General features: G+C 43.3%; 1 protein-coding gene across 10 annotated transcripts in view; it reads left to right on the forward strand.

The window, feature by feature from the left end:
• Nucleotides 1-14459, forward strand: part of LOC135320871 (uncharacterized) — a 68390-nt gene that overhangs the window by 13409 nt on the left and 40522 nt on the right. The gene's annotated exons all lie outside the window — the stretch shown is intronic.

Genomic DNA, 14459 nt, shown 5'->3' on the forward strand with positions numbered 1-14459 from the left:
TCTTTGCAAGGAACTTGATCCCTTGTCCTTCGCCCCAACCAATGCCAGCTTTTCCCCAAGCCTCTCTGCATTAGGCTGTATTCTCCACAGTTTACATCTTATTTAATCTCCATATAGACTTGATCAAATAGGTGATACCATTCTTTTGTTACAAATATGGAAACCAAGACTCAGAGATTAAATAATTTACAGAGCTAAAATGGATCAATCCAGAACCCAAGGTCTCTGAAGCTCTTGCCTCTTATCAGAAAGTGAGGCTGACCACCAATGGGTAGAAGATGAATTACATTTGTTCTCGTAGACTTGAAAAAGGAATTAAGTGAAATGAATGGGAAATAACATTATAATCTCTGAACAACCTCTATCTCTAAATTTACTATCCCAATTTTACCTAATACTATTTTTCTTTTTTCTTTCATTTAACCTAAATTGTTGACACACACTGATAAATTATTACTTTATTACCTTTATTACTATTTGCCTTATGTGCATCATTATTTGTACCAGTTGATGCAAGGTAGTTTTATTGCTCATTTGAAGGACCTGTAACATCCATTAATCAGAAGAGTTTGATTTCAAAAATTTGAAAAGTCTTCCTGTGTACCCAGGAGGTTTGTGCCCTGTTTGAGGACACACACGCTGACAAACCCTGAGCTCCCTGAGCATAACTGTCTCAGCCTAGTTATAGTAACTGATGCAACCTAAGTCTCAATTGTTGTCAGAATTAACTGTTTTATAAACCAGGTCACTCATAAGTACCTGATGATATGAATATTTAAAAATATTACAGTTAAAATTGTGGTCCGTGAAAGAAAAGCTGTCCTTTGTCCTGTGGGATCTTCCTGAGTGCTGCTTTGGGCATTTATTCTCGGGCTACTCAGGACAAATAGCCTCAAGGACATATTAACTCTGGGTGTTTCAAACTGATAGACTTGCACAATATCACTCTCACAAACAGGTACTAACTTGTGATTGTAGGGTGTTTTTCCCTTGTCCTCTTTTTTTTGTTTTATTTTTTATTTTTATTTTATTAAAAAAATTTTAAAATTTATTTATGTATTTATTTTACAGTATCATATTTTTAAAATTGAAGTATAGTTGATGTATAATATTATATGTTACAGGTATACAATATAGTAATTCAAATTTTTAAAGGTAATACTCCACTTATAGTTATTATAAAATATTGGCTATATTCCCCATGTTGTACAGTACATCTTTGTAGCTTAGTTTATATCTGATAGTTTGTGCCTCTTAATCCTCCACCTCTGTCTTGCCCCTCCTCCTTCCCTCGCCCCACTGGTAACCACTAGTTCCTTCTCCACATCTGTGAGTCTTTTTCTTTTCTGTTATAGTCACTAGTTTGTTGTATTTTTTTAGATTCCACATGTAAGTGATACTTTACAGTATTTATCTTTCTTTGACCTATGTCACTTAGCATAATGCCCTCCAAGTCCATCCATGCTGTGCACCAGAAACTAATACACATTTTAAATCAACTGTACTTCAATTAAAAAGCAAACAACCAACTAATCAACTCATTTAAAATATGGGCAGAAAAACTGAACAGACGTTTTTCCAAAAGAGGAAATGCAGATGGCCAACAGGAATATGAAAAGTTGCTCAACATCACTAATATCAGAGAAATGCAGATCAGAATCACAATGAGACATCACCTCATACCTGCCAGAATGGCCATCAGCAAAAAGAACACAGATAACAAATGTTGGCAAGGATGTGGAGAAAAGGGAACCCTTGTACACTGTTGGTGGGAATGTAAATTGGTGCAGCCACTATGGAAAACAATATGGAGATTTCTCAAAAACCCAAAAATAGAACCACCACATGGCCCTGCAGCTCCACTCCCGGGCATATATCCGAGAAAAACAAAAACATTAATTCAAAAAGATACATACACCTGGCTATTAACAGCAACATTATTTGTAATTGCCAAGAAATGGAAGCATCCCAAGTGCACATCAGCAGATGAATGGATAAAGAAGATGTAGCATATATATGTAATGGAACACAACTCACCCATAAAAAAGAAGGATATTTTGCCATTTGTGGCTCTTCATTCTCTTTCTTTTTCACTTCAAAAACTAGAATTTTATAACTGGCATAAACATTTCTATTGCATCAAAATCAACAAAATACCTGGAAGTAAACTTAACCAAGGAGGCTGCCTATACTCTGAAAACTATAAAACACTGATGAAGGAAATTGAAGATGATATAAAGAAATGGAAAGATATCTTGTGCTCTTTGATTGGAAGAACCAACATTATCAAAATGGCCATACTATCCAAAGCAACCTACAAATTCAGTGCAACCCCTGTCAAAATACTCACGACATTTTTCACAGAATTAGAACAAACAGTTCCAAAATTATATGAAACCATAAAAGATCCTGAATTGCCAAAGCAATCTTTGTAGGTCTTTTTTTTTTTTTTTTTCCTTCTTCTATTTCTTCTTATTGTTCTCTTATGGTCTGATGACTAGAGAAGTTCCTTTAACATTTGTTGTAAAGCTGGTTTGGTGGTACTGAATTCTTTCAGCTTTTGTTTTTCTATGAAACTTTTGATTTCTCCATCAAGTCTGAATGAGAGCCTTACTGGATAGAGTATTCTTGGTTGTAAGTTTCCCCCTTTCATCACTTTAAATGTATCGTGCCACTCCCTTCTGACCTGTAGAGTTTCTGCTGAAAAACCAGCTGATAACCTTATGGGAGTTCCCTTGTATGTTATCTGTTGCTTTTCTCTTGCTAATTTTAATATTTTCTCCTTATCCTTAATTATTGTCAATCTGATGACTATGTGCCTTGGTGTGTTCCTCTTTGGGTTGATCCTGTGTGGAACTCTCTGCACTTCCTGGACTTGAGTGACTGTTTCCTTTCTCAGGTTGGGGAAGTTTTTGGTTATTATCTCTTCAAAAATTTTCTCAGGTGCTTTCTCTCTGTCTTCTTTTTCTGGGACCTCTATAATGCGAGTATTAGTGTGCTTCATGTTGTCTCAGAGTTCTCTTAAACCATCCTCATTTCTTTTCATTCTTTTTTCTTTTTTCTGTTCTGCAGTAATGATTTCCACTAATCTGTCTTCTAGCTCATTGATCCATTCTTCTGCCTCATTTGGTCTATTCTTGGTTCCTTCTAATGTTTTCATTTCAGTAATTTTATTGTTCAACTCTGGGTATTGTTTATATTTTCCAACTCTGCTAAAAACTTTGCTCTGTGCATCTATACTCCTCTTGAGTTCTCTGAACATCTTCATCGTCATTGTTTTAAACTCTCTCTCAGATAAATTGCCTGTCGCCTCATCACTTATTTCTTCTTCTGTAATATTATCTTGTGCTTTGGCCTGGGAAATATTCCTCTGCCACCTCATATTGTCTGTCTTTCTATTTGTATTTTTAGGTAAGTTAGTTAACGTTTCTCAACCTTGGAGAAGTGACCCCCTGCGGGAGACTTCTTATTTTTCCCAGCAGTACACTCCTCTCTTGTCACCCAAGGGCCAGGGTCCAGCCAAGTCCCGGTGTAGAATCTGGACTGTGTTTGTGAATTCCTTCCACAGGCTTTGGGATTGTTGTTTTCTTATTTTTGTTATCTGCCCCCTGGTGGATGAGGCTGGACTAGAGGCTTATGCAGGTTTCCTGGAAGGAATCGTTGGTGCCTGCCCACTGCTGGGTGAAGCTTGTTCCTGGACCTCTGGTAGGTAGGGCCATGTCTAGAGGTGTTTGTGGCTCAGGAAGTCTGCTAATGGGTGGGGCTATGTTCCTATCCAGTATGTTATTTGGCCTGAGGCTTCCCAGCCCTTAACCCTACAGGCTGTTGGGTGGGTCTAGGTCTTGGTGCTAATGATTCAATCAAGATGTCAGTCTTCAGGAAAGCTCATGTAGGTGAACACTCCCAGATGAATGTCTGCCACCAGCTTTTATGTCCCCTGGGTGAGTCGCAGCCTCTCCTACCTCCCCAGAAGATCCTCCAAAACCAGCAGGCAGGTCTGACCCAGGTTCCTATGAAATCACTGTCTCTGCCCTTAGACCTGGCACACACAAGATTCTGTGTACACTTTGCAAGAGAGTAAAGCTTCTGTCTCCCCTAGTCCTGTGGAGATCCAGGAGTTAAGCTCCACTGGCCTTCAAAACCAGATATCCTGGGGTCTCTTCCTTTTCCCAATGCCAGATGCCTGGGCTGGGGAGCCTGACATGGGGCTCAGAACTCTCACTCCTGTGGGAGGGCCTCTGCGACTTAATTATTCTTCAGCTTGTGGGTCGCCCATGTGGGGGCTATGGGGCCCAATTATATCACGAGCACGCCCCTCCTACTGTCCTGCTGTGGTTCCTTCTTTATGTTTCCAGTTGAAGAAGATCTTTTTTGCTAGGTTCCAGTTTTTTCCCCTTGATGGTTTTTTAGCAGCCAGTTGTGGTTTTGTTTTAGTCACGAGGAGAGGTGAACTTGTGGTCCTACCACTCCACCATCTTGACTGGAAGTCTGTCTCCTTGTCCTCTTTTTTTAAAGACTGCTTTATTGCCATCTATCCCTCATACTGTACAATTCACCTCTTTAAAATGTGCAATTCATTGGTCTTTAGGAAGCTCACAGAATTATGCATCCATCAACGGAGTCAATTTAGAACATTTTCGTTACCCAAAAAGAAAATCTTTACCCCTAAATTATCACCTCCCCAATCTCTCCATTTTCCCCAGCCCCTGGCAGCCACTAATGTACTTTCTGTCTCTATGGATTTGCCTATCCTGGATCATTTAAATAGAACCATACAATATGTGGTCTTTTGTGTCTCGCTTCTTTCACTTAGTGTGAAGTTTTCAAAGCTCATCCATGTTGTAGCATGTGTCAGTACTCCTTTCCTTTGTTGCCCAATGATACTCTATTGTATGAGTAAACCACATTTTGTTTATTCATTCATCATTTGATGGATATTTGGGTTGTTTCCATGTTTGGGCTATTATGAATAATACTGCAGTGAACATTTTGAGTATGGTTTTGCATGGATTGTGTTTTGTGACTCTGTAAGCTGTAGTAGCAAACGCTGTTTTTAAAAATCTGAGAAAGGAGAAGAACTAAGATGATATTGTTTGAAATTTAAAGAGACAGTTTTTTTTTGTGTAGATGTAGAATTGTATTCAAAAAGATTGTCTAATATGAGGTTAAAATCAGAAGGTATTAAATTTAATTCTCCGTATTACTTGAGCTTTCTAAGTTCTGTCTTTTAATACTCTTGCTTAAGAAAACGTAAGAAATATGTGTGAGTCTTTAGGTCTCACTTAAAATAATGTGGAATTAGTTTGGAGAGTTGTGCAAGTATTTTTTCCAGATGTATTTAGCAAGTGGGTGGGGGAATTGGAGGCATGGACCAGAGAGAGGAACAGACAGGAGGAGAATCTGGGGTAATGTTGGTTCAGCGTCCCCAGGGCCCACCCTCCTGGCCACAGGGCACTGGCTTACTTAGTGTGGCTATTGTTTGCTATCTGGGTGAAGTGCTTCACAGCTGAGTGCCTCTGTGTAGTTTCACTCTGCTTCTGACTCACAAAGTTCTGGTGTTGGGCTGTTGGTTTTTAGTAAAAGCAGGTGTTAGGAAGAATATGTTGAAGGGCGAATCAGCCCCTAAGGGACTTTGATAGACATAGTCCTAAAAACATTTCCGGGCTGTTTGTTGTTTTTTTTTTTTTAAACATCAGTTAACAGTTTTCAGTTTAACTGTGTTTTCCTTCCTGAAGTCTAAGTGAGAATAGTTCTTGTGATTTATTCTATGCACTGTTCTTAGGGAGTTCCTCTACTTGTCAAGCTTGGATTGGAGATAGAGGTTGTTTGGTTTTTTACATACAAACCAAGTATGTAGAAATAGGAGTGATTTGAGTTTGTCTCCAATTTAATTTGTTTCTATACCTTTATTTTCCTTCCCTTGGTTTATATAGAGGTAGTGTTTAGGAGCACTTTAACTGAATTCTAACTTCAGGGGAGTCAGTTAGCAGAAATTTTTATTTATTATTTAATATGTAGTTGAGGGAGACATCATAAGAGAAGAGGCAGTTGCCCTTAAGGAACCCATATTCTGGTTGGAGAGTCAAGACTTTATCCTGTCTGTTAACATGCAATACTGACACCAGTGAGTGCCCAGAAAAACTCACATCAGGGAAGACTTCGTGAGACCTGTCCCTGGGCTTTGGTAGACTCAGGTGGGAGAGAAGGTGGGTGGTGGCTCCAGGTGCACAGGTGTGAGAAGGAGCAGGAGTGTCCGGAGGAGTCAGAGGGACCATACTGGGTATGATGGGTTGACTGGATTTTGGTGGTGGTGGGATTTGACTGTGAAGCCAGAGAGTTTGTCTTTAATATTACAAAGAATAGGAAGTAAAGACATTTGAACTGGAGGACAAGCTTACTGTTTAAAGCAGGGACTTTTTCCATTTTACACCTGAGAAAAGCAGTGCTTTTCAAATAGTGTCTTTTCAAATGATTCTTTAGAATCACATGGCTGGTGGAGGTTGGATCTGCCAGACCGCAGAGTCTACACACACGCTTGCCACCGTGCTGGCCTGTGTTATCTGCAGAGCACACACAGCTCTTGGTATCACCAAGGCTTCACCCAGCTCTGACCTCGTGTGACCCTCTAAGTCTATACATGACTGCATTTGTTTGTTAGCGTCACTCCCTGGGCTGAACCGTTCTAGGAGAGACGAGGACTTTGGGTAAGTCACCTCCCAGCCTATCTGAAGCCCTGGGAAACCAGGGGCAGGAACCCAGCCAGGCCTCCATGGTCTGCACAGCAACAGTCCAGACAAGTTCCAAGAGCTACAGAGACTGTTAGGGGGGAGTTTTGGAGCTACAGGTCCCCAGGCAAGTCTTCTCTCCAAAGTGGGAGCCACAGGGCTGATCACAATCCGGGCAGGGTGACAGCACAGCTGCAGCCATAGCACAAGTTGACTCTTGCTACTACCCTGATCCTCCAGCACAGGCAGGAGAACACAAGGACTTGGTTTGTATTGCAGTTTTCCATTCATTCCTTTGTTTATTCTTGCATAGAGTATTCAGCAAATAGTTAAGCACTTAAAATGTACCAGGCACCACTTTGGGCAGTGGGCTTACAGCAGCAAACAGAACAACCCAAGTCCCTGCCCTCATGGAGCTTGCGGTCTGATCTGGGAGACAGGCAGTGCTTAATACTACTGTCAGGGAGCAATAGGTGATTTTGAGGAAGAGTGAAGCAATGAGAGGGGACAGAGTGACAGGCCAGTCCAGGAAGACTTTTCTAAGGAGCGGGTATTTCAGCAGAAGCCTGGGTGAAGCCAGGGAGCAAGCAGTGTGAATGTGTGTGCTCCAGGCAGAGGAAAGAGCAAGTTCATTGCCCTGAGATGGGATTGTTTGCAGAGCCAGGAAGGAGGCCAGAGCACCAAGGAGCTAGGAGGAGAGTGGAGGGGGCAAAGGCAGCAGAGGGAAGAGGGGCTAGCCACACAGACTTGCAGGCCACTGTAGGAAGGTAGGATTTTGTTCTTGGCCTAGCTCTAAAGTTTGGTTGAAGCATTGTTCCTGGCTTTTTTACCTCTAAATCTGCAGCCCTCCCAGTGAGCGTTTTTATCTACTTAGTATCTTTGTGTATAGTCCTTTTCCTGGCGGTACTAACCCCTATGAGTTCTGTTGTCTGCAGATGTGAGCCCTGTGTGATAACAGAGCTTTGCCAAGAGAGGGAGGACCAACTACATTTAGAACTCAATATTGACCAGCTTTGTGGTGAAATAAAATTTGTTTTAAAGGTTACAATAGATTTACTTGAATATTATGTTAAAATGTTTAAATTTCATTGGAGGGACTCCACTTTGACACAAATGGTCCTTTTATCATCACTGTACCCTCCTCGAGGATCCAGGAGGCCTATTTCTGTCCCCTCCTCACCTGCCAGCTGAAGGCCTAAGCTGGCCACCGTTGCTTGACCTTTCTGATCTCACTTGTAGAATTTGGCTAGTCGTGGCATTCTTGCCCAAGGGGAGGGAGGCAGGGAAAAAATGACTTACTGAGAGTCTTTCCCATCTTGGAGGTCTCTGATTCTATGGACAGATTCCATAGAATATCTTTCAAGGGATTAGGGTTATACCTTCAGTTATGTCCAGGGAGTTGTGATTTATATTTGTATCATGCAGCAGTCCCCCTTTTTCTGCTTTCAAAACATTTTTACAACTGTCCTTGATCTGTGTGAAGTAACTCTGCATGCCACAGTGGTGAAGAACTTAGAAAAACAGACATAATCCTGAGAGCCAGATCCACCTTTACTCACTCTGTCACTGTGGCCATGTTGCCTAACTTCCCTGTTCCTCCAGTTTCCTGAAAATGGGAGTGAATATAGTACCTGCCTCAAAGGATGTATATCATGATTCATCCAGCATAAGATCTGGCTCAGAGTAAAACCTCAGTGAGTATCAGCTACAATGATGACTGTGTGTAATTATTCCCATTTAACAGAAAAGAAAGTCTAGACCAGGGAAGTCAGGTGGCTTGCTTAAGGTCACATGGAGAGTTAGAAGAAAAGCTGGACATAGGAGCCACGGTTTGTGGAGTCCCAGGCCAGTGCTTTCTCCCCAGGATTCACTTTAGTCTCCAGAAGAAAATGCTCATATGCAGAAACAGTTCTGAGTCCACTCCTTTGGTAGCTGGTTCTGGCTATTGTAGGGGATTGAGGGACAGGGCTTCCTCAACACACAGGACCCTCAGTCCTGGGCATTAAAATCCCCTCAGGGAGGGGCATCCATGGTAGCAGAAACAAGGAACCTCCTTCTTTGTTTTCTGAGAGGCAGAGTGGGGCTGGGGGTGATGTGCTTCCAGTACTCCTTTTCCCCATTCCCTACCCTTGCCTGGTCCTGGTCAATCCTGCATCACCCCCTCCCCCGCCACCTCCCTGGTGCTTCAGAGACTGAACCTGAAGTGGGGAGGGGGTTGGGGCTGATATGCAGGTGGCAGGTGGGTACTCTAGAACTCTCTGTCCCTGAGCAAAGCTGGGCCTTCACTCTGTGGCAGGATTCTGTAGCTCAGGCCTGCAAACTGGGTAAGGAGGAGTTTCCCTAAGACTCTTTAAAAAAAGAAGCCTAACTTTCGCCCTGTGGGGCAGATGCCTTTTCCATCTGCCCTGGTTATGCTGTTGCCTGAGGACTGCTCCCACTATTCTTATTTACACAGTGGTGGCTCCTGTTCTTAGCAAAGTAGATTTAAGACTACCCAAGTGGGTTTTCCCAAGAAATGGACAGCTCTTAAAATTTTGCTTCAGATAGTATAGCCCAGTAGAGAAGTCCGCAGTCAGGTAAGCCTGGGTTTGAATCCCAGCTCTGCTTCTTTGTGTGTGTACACAGGTGAGTGGGGGTGTGCTTGGGAAATTATTTAACTTCTTTAACTCTGTTTATACTCTAAAATGGGAACAAGAATATCTACCTCAGAGATTTGCACTATGAATTAAATAAAATAACTTGCTTGAACCACTTAACATGTCCGTGGCCCATGGTAGCTATTTTTATCAACCTTGTTATTCTTTTTTTTCCATCCTTGTTATTCTCATTAAGCATATCAGTAAGCTCCACCAGTCTGTGGGTGGAAACAGCTTTCACGTATGGCTTAGCCTCATGTACGCTGTACATCTGCCATGACTCAGGAGCCTAGAATGACTGAGCCAAAGACCTCAAACCTGCCTTTGCTCTACTGTTATTTGCAGTCATTTCTCTTATCCAAGGTGGGTAATCAAGTTTCTGCTAATGTGTAATGCCATGCCATTTCTTTCCCTGTTTCTTTTCTGTTTAATTCAGTGTTCTAGAAAGAAAAAATAGTCGAATAGCTAAAATGTACTGAGGATTTCATACTAAAAGTTTTACGTGTACTATCTTCTTTAATTCACATAACAACCAAATGAAGAAAGAGGTTAAATGATGTCTAAGGCTACACTGCTTTCATGCAGCAGACTGAAGATTTGCTGGTCCAGTTCCAGAGCCCACAAGCAGCCCTGTCCTGCCTCCCTAAATAGGGCATTGGTTGGTTTTGGTGGCCTTGAGAGATCAGGTAGTCTGATCTATCCCCTAACCCCCTTTCTGTGTGTCACAGAGGGGGAAATCTGTCCCATTTTAGAAACTTTCCTGAGAGCACTGTGGATCTTCCTTTGGTAGCCATTTCAGGGTCTGCAGGGACAGTGACTTCTTTCTTAATCTCCTTGTAGTGTCTCCTTGAGGCCAGCTGTCCATCCTTGAGGGTCATTTGAGAGTGTGCTCTGTCCTTGGGTGGACATGCAGACAGTGAGTGTAGCTTCCCTGGCATGCAGGTGGTGGGGCCTTCTGCCATTCTGTGTGCTTGGCATCCAGTGCAAGCATGGCCAGACATTGACCCTGTCTGCTCCAGCCAAGTTGCCGGACCACAGCTGACTCCTTCCTCACAGGTCTGTATCCACTTTGCTCTGGGAGCATAGGAAGTGGCTTGTGGGCCAACTGGATCACCTGAGAAGCTGTGTGGCCGTGTGCAGTCTGGCCTGCAGTCCCTGGGGTAACTCAGGAATTGGTGGGAGTGGATCTGCTCTAGTCACAACAGCCACTGAAGGGTTATCTAAGGAGCTTTGACGCCTGAGAGCCAACATAGCCCCTGGGGATTCCTTCATTCACCTAGCATTTATTGAGCACCTATAGTGTGCTTCAAGAGGTCATGTGAAAGAGATGTCAGACATGAACGGGCAGGGCCACCACTGGCCACCAGAGAGCTCCACTGCTCTCGGAAGTCTCTGAGGCTGGCAGAGGAGCCAGGTTGGCTGTGTTGCTGTTTATCTGGGCCGCTTCCATGACAACCAGGAGATAAATACCTGAGGTCAAGCAAATCCTGGAGCAAGAGTAGTGTGTCTGGATAGGGTAAGGCCTGTGCTGTGATTTGGAGACTCTTAAGTGACCAGAATCTTCTGGGTTGCCTATTCAGTATGGTTAATTTGTTAATTAATTAATTAATGCCCCACTCCATTCCAGAAATGATTCAGAGTCGCTCCGTTCAGCAGGTGTCTTAGAGGGAAGATGGTATTCTAAGCTTGCTCTGAGTGAAATGTTGGGGTTTAGGCCCTGGTGAGTCATTTCCCAGCTCAGCTCCATGCTCCCAGGGCTGGCTCCCTGGGAAGCACAGCCTTTACTTCCAAAGCTGCTTTGCAGCATTTCTGTGATCACCTCCTGGTTCCTTTGCAACAAGTGGCCCCAACATCTTCCTGCCTTGAAGCAAATCATGTGACTTAAGAGAAGTAAATCTGACCTCAGTTACCAGGTGCAAATATCAGTCACTGGGAGTAACCAGGAGGCCAGCGTCCCTGGTCGTTTCAGCCTCTGGTGTTAAACATTAAGAGTGCACTGTTCAGGGTGTGATAAAGGCTGTCTCTCACTGTTTATGATTTCCAGTAAATGAAGGGACTTCAGGGAAGGGCTAGGGGCAGGTGAGAGACTCCAGGCCAGGCCCTCTGCTGAGCTGGCAGAGCAATTTCTGCAGGAGCAGAGTGACAGGAATGCAGGCCACAGCTTCTCAAGGCTAGCCTTGTTCTATAGCAGAGCCAGAGAGCCATGCTGCTCAGCCACGTGAGGCAGAGCCAGCTTCTGTACCCACCCAGGTAGCTACTCTCAGGGTGGCGATATGGAAAGAGGAAGACTTCTCTTCTTAGTGTGCTGGCCACTGCACTTGCTTCCTGCTGGATACCAGGCCAACTCGTAGCCCTGGGCACATTCTTTCAGTCTGGGAAATGCATGGCTGGAGCTGCTCTCACAGAGAACTGGAAGAGAATTTTTAACATCTTAAGCCTATAGATACATGGGCCAAGATTGCTCAGCATCTGGTCATAAGGAAGCTGTAGGCAGGCAGCATACCCCACCTTGGCCTAGGAAGGGAACTGAGCTTCCCCCCACCACCTGCCCTCTAATATCATGAGGGAGACCCTTCTCAGTTTCTCTGGGGCACCTAATCCAACAGCAAAGAGAGAGGCATACATCAAATTACATCATAATGAAGTAAAAGTAACATGTGTTTATTTAACAAAAACTTAGTGAACATTCCACTATGTGGCACCCACTTTGTTAGATGCTGGGCATACAGCTGTGAATAGACAAGGTCCCTGGTCACATGGAGCTTATAATACAGTAGTGGAGATAGAAAATAATTAAACAAACACATAAATAAAATTTCAACACTATCAGTAATGCTTGGTAGCAAATTAAAATACATCGATGTGTAATCAAGTAACTAAGTGCTTGTACTAGGTGGTCAGAGACAGCCTCTGAAGAAGTGGTATTTAAGAGGAAATTCCTGAAAAAGAAGAAGATTGAAGAAAGAGCAGGTGAACAATCATAAGGTTACCTGCCCTGACTGCTGCTGGGGCAGGAGAGCCAGGGTGACAATAGAAGAAGAATGTTCTAGGACAAATAGTTTGGTTACTTGATGCTTTGGGGTTTGTGACACTTCATTTCTTATTTTCTGAATTATTCCCTGAACATTAATTCAGTAAACCTTTATTGAGTGCCCTCTGTGTGCCAGGTACTTTGCAGAATGTTGGTAAAACCAACATAAGTATGTCAGATTCCCTCAAGAGGTTTTCAGTCTGTTGGGAGAGTTAGGCCAGGAAACCAAGACAGTGTGGTAAGTGCTATGAGTGGGAGAATCAAAGAGGGTTAACGAGAACATACAGAGGGACTTCCCAATCCCTGTGGGCATTGAGCGGAGGAGACAAGTCCAGTAAAGCCACCTGGAGAAGATGGCACCAGAGGGGTCTTGGAGGATGAGGTGAAGTTAGCCAGGTAAAGAAGACAGAGTGTATGTTCCAGGCAGAGAGTGGTCTGAACAAAGTCCTGGAGGGAGAGGGTTAGCACATGTGAGAAGGATGCTGGAGCAGAACGGGTAGCCAAGAATGCTCTATTCTGAAGCCTATATCAGACACTCAAGAATACCTTATGGAATTAAGACAGATTCCTAAGAGGCCAAGTCAGCAGCAGGAAAAGGCTTAAGGAAAGGATGCTCAGGTTCATGAGCTCAGACTACTTACTATCTGGTCCTCCCTTCCCACTGGGAGTCATCCATGGGAAGACCAACTCACTTCAGGCAGTCTTTCCCAAATCAGAAGATTCACCTGAACCAGGCACACAGATGGGGGCATGCAAGTGTTTGACCATCCATGTGAACAAATGGATTTTTGGTTTTGGAGGAAAGGGGGCACTGAGATAAAACCTTTTAATCTATAGGTAAGAGCAAGATTTTGTATTTAGGGGAAGGAGACCTCTTTGCATCCTTGCAAATCTCACTAGGCTTTCTGGCAAGTCTCACTAGGCTGTAAAATGGCGAAAGCACTGTTATTACATCCCAGTAAATTCATAATTTGTTCATAAACTAAGATAATCCTATGTTCATTCCAGCCTGAAGGGAACATACAACTTTCTCCCATCGTTTCCTCCTACCTTCTCCCCTTCTTTTGTTTCTCTCTCTCTCATCCCCAGCCCCAGAGACCCTGGTTATCTTTTTTACACATTCATTGCACCCTCAAAACCCTCCAATGTAGATAACAGGACTGTATTACTTGTAAGTCACCTCAGTCATTCGTGATCTGTTAAAAACCAGGAAGTAAGCAGTAAGTAAAAAAGGCAGCCAGAAAGAATGCGAGAGAGAGAGAACCAAAGTTCAAAATGAATTAACATCTGTTGAGGACTTGCGGACTTACTATGTTTTCAAGGCACTGTGCTAAGCTCATCACATTCTCTATTTAATTTAATCTTCCCAAAAGCTCCTCCGTTTGCCCCTCCAGATCTGCTCTCCACCGTCTCCACCTGCTCTGTGCCCTATGAGGCTTACCTATATGCACTGCATCACTGTCTACTTTGCCTCTGGCTTCTGGCTAGGTTTGGCTAATGGGGAGTACTGGCAGGAGATCAGTGGACACAGGAAAACTAGGTCAAGAATTTATTCCCCTGGGTTGCCTTTGGGTCACTGCAGGCCAACTGCATCCTCCAGCAGCACCCACAACTCCAGCCAGACACCTGTTCTGACACCTGTTCTGACTCTCTTACCTCTTCCTTTCCCTCACACCTTCAGGCTAGAAGTGGTAACGGCTCCCCACTGTTGCTAGCCCTAAAGTGCTTCACTAACCCTTGTTAGTTTCCTTAAACCCTTCCAATTTGAGTGTGCCATCTGTTTTTACATGACCCTGACAGTATAATAAACTTTATGAGGTAAGCACAATATTATTCCCATTGTAAGACAAGGAACCTGAGGCTTAGAGACATTTAATAACTTGTTCAAGAACACACAGGTGGTAAATGGTAAAGGGTTCAAATCCAGATATTCCTGATATATGTGACTAAGCACATGTATATTTAATCATTATATCACATTGCTTCCCAGGCACTAAAGACCCCTTCCCCAGACTCCATTAAGTATCTATTTGCTCTTGTATTTTGTTTCACAATACACAACCATTT

The sequence above is a fragment of the Camelus dromedarius genome, chromosome 3, assembly GCF_036321535.1.
Source record: "Camelus dromedarius isolate mCamDro1 chromosome 3, mCamDro1.pat, whole genome shotgun sequence".
Lineage (NCBI taxonomy): Eukaryota > Metazoa > Chordata > Mammalia > Artiodactyla > Camelidae > Camelus > Camelus dromedarius.